Source organism: Thamnophis sirtalis, unplaced genomic scaffold (genome assembly GCF_051295495.1).
Source record: "Thamnophis sirtalis isolate CommonGarterSnake01/CBP01778 unplaced genomic scaffold, rThaSir2_p1.2 scaffold_2, whole genome shotgun sequence".
Taxonomy (NCBI): Eukaryota; Metazoa; Chordata; class Lepidosauria; order Squamata; family Natricidae; genus Thamnophis; species Thamnophis sirtalis.
Window position 1 is genome coordinate 40,654,288 of NW_028261382.1, and position 2,509 is coordinate 40,656,796.

Consider the following 2,509-nt stretch of genomic DNA (forward strand, 5'->3'; position numbering starts at 1 on the left):
TGAATGAGGAATCTTCAGAGTTGGCTTTTCCCCAGATGTGCCAATGTGACTTGTCTAATAAAGGAGATTATTTTTTTAAATTAATTTTTTATTTTAAACACATAAGCACATCAACAGAAACAAACACATAACTTAAAAACAACATAGGAACAAGAAGTTCCGTCGTATATCATACCGCAGTTCCGAATCGGTTTCTTTGCAGTTAGTGTTTTCCCTTCTATACGTTTCTATCTTGCGTTCATAATCTCCTTATTTCGTTATTAAGGAAGGAAAGAAGGAAAGAAAGAAGGAAGGAAGAATCTGCCGTGGCAATTCGCTTAACGACCGTGGCAAAAAGAAAACGGGTCGTAAAATCAAGCCCGGCTCGCTTTAACAACTTCGTTTGGCTACGGAAATCCTGGGAACGGTGCTATGATTTAAAAACAGTTACAACTAGGAGTAACTGTTCAGTTTTGGGGAAACATTGGCACTTTTGGGTGAAGTTTAATTTAGAGGTTTGGCTCCTCCAAAACCAAACTTAAGACTAATTTTTTTTCCCCCACCGGGTGTCAAACCATGGTTTAAGCCGCCCTCATCCTAAACTAGGATGCTTTGCTGGTCTTCTTTGCAAAAACAAAACAACCTATTTGCAACTTCCCGGCTTCCCTTCTTACCCCTAGCAGATGTTTCCACCGATCTTTGCACAATCTTTATGGCGAAACGTGGATTTCTTCAACCGGGAGTTTTAAGTAATGAGTAACACAAACTTTGTTTCTCCGTCTTTAGCACCCAGAGGTCATTCGCAACTCCAGAAAGAAATAAAGAAAAAAACTCAGTAACACATTAAGATCTTATCCGATGCCTAAAACCGGATACGCTAGCCTTAAACCCTTTCTTCTTCTGCCCTAGTTTTATTTTTTTTTATTTTTAAACTCCAGTTTTAATTATTATTTTTTTACATTTTTATTTTATTTTATCAATTTCACATATACATTCACAATTATATGATCTCATAACTGTTATTAATAATATGTATTTGTAACAGTTTTTCCCTACAGTTGACAATATACTTGAAGATTGCTTTTTTAACATCCCATAGATCCATCTTATCTTACAATGGTCCTACTTCTTCTTCCCTCCCTCCCTCTTTCCTTCCCTCGCTTCTTCTCTCCTACTCCCCTTCCTTCCCTCCCTCCTTCCCCTTCCCTCCTTCTCTCCTTCCCTCCTTCCTTCCCTCCTTCCTTCCTTCCCTCCTTTCTTTTCTCCTTCTCTCCTTCCTTTCCCCCTTCCTTTCCTCCTTCCTTCCCCCCTTCCTTCTCTCCTACATTCCCTCCTTCCTTCCCTCCTTTCTTCTCTCCTTCTCTCCTTCCTTTCCCCCTTCCTTTCCTCCTTCCTTCCCCCCTTCCTTCTCTCCTACATTCCCTCCTTCCTTCCCTCCTTTCTTTTCTCCTTCTCCCCTTCCTTTCCCCCTTCCTTTCCTCCTTCCTTCCCCCTTCCTTCTCTCCTACATTCCCTCCTTCCTTCCCTCCTTTCTTCTCTCCTTCTCCCCTTCCTTTCCCCCTTCCTTTCCTCCTTCCTTCCCCCCTTCCTTCTCTCCTACATTCCCTCCTTCCTTCCCTCTTTTCTTCTCTCCTTCTCTCCTTCCCTCCCTCCTTCCTTCCCTCCTTGCTTCCCTCCCTCCTTCCCTCCCTCCTTCCTACCCCCTTTCTTCTCTTTCTTCTCTCCTTCCTTCCTTCCTCCTCTCCTTTCCCTTCTCTCCTTCCCCTTCCTCCCCTTTACCCTTCCCCTCTTCTTCCCATTCCTGCCCTCTTTCCTACTCTTACATTCCCTCCCATTCTTCCTCTGCCTTTTCCCTTTCTCCTATTCCTCTCCCCAGTTTTAATTTTATGCACAAGATGAAAATACAAAATACAAAATTTTGTTTGGAGGGGGGATGGAAAGAAATGAACAAAACCCGAACAGGACATGAATGTGAATTCAAAAGGACGAAAGGGGGAAAAAAACACAATGTTTTTTAAAAGTATGCATTTATTTAAGGGAGTATTGTTGCGGGAGGCGGTGGCTCAGGGGCAAAGGCGCTGAGCTTGTCGATCAGAAAGGTCGGCGGTTCGAATCCCCAGCGCCGCGTAACGGAGTGAGCTCCCGTGACTTGTCCCAGCTTCTGCCCACCTAGCAGTTCGAAAGCAGGTAAAAAATGCAAGTAGAAAAATAGGAACCACCTTTGGTGGGAAGGGAGCAGCGTTCGGGGTTGAATCATGCTGGCCACATGACCACAGAGACATCTTCGGACAGCGCTGGCTCTTCGGCTTTGAAACGGAGATGAGCAGCGCCCCCTAGAGTTGGGCACGACTAGCAGAGATGTGCGAGGGGAACCTTTCCCTTTTGGGGAGGGGGTGATGATGCCTGCCATCTTGGTTTGCAAAGTTTCCTCAGTCAGTCGGAGAGTTTCTGCTACGGATCGCTTCTCCCTCTGGCCTTGTGAGATCTCCCGGTGGTCTCCTTTCCCTGGTTATTCATCCCTGGCTTTTGC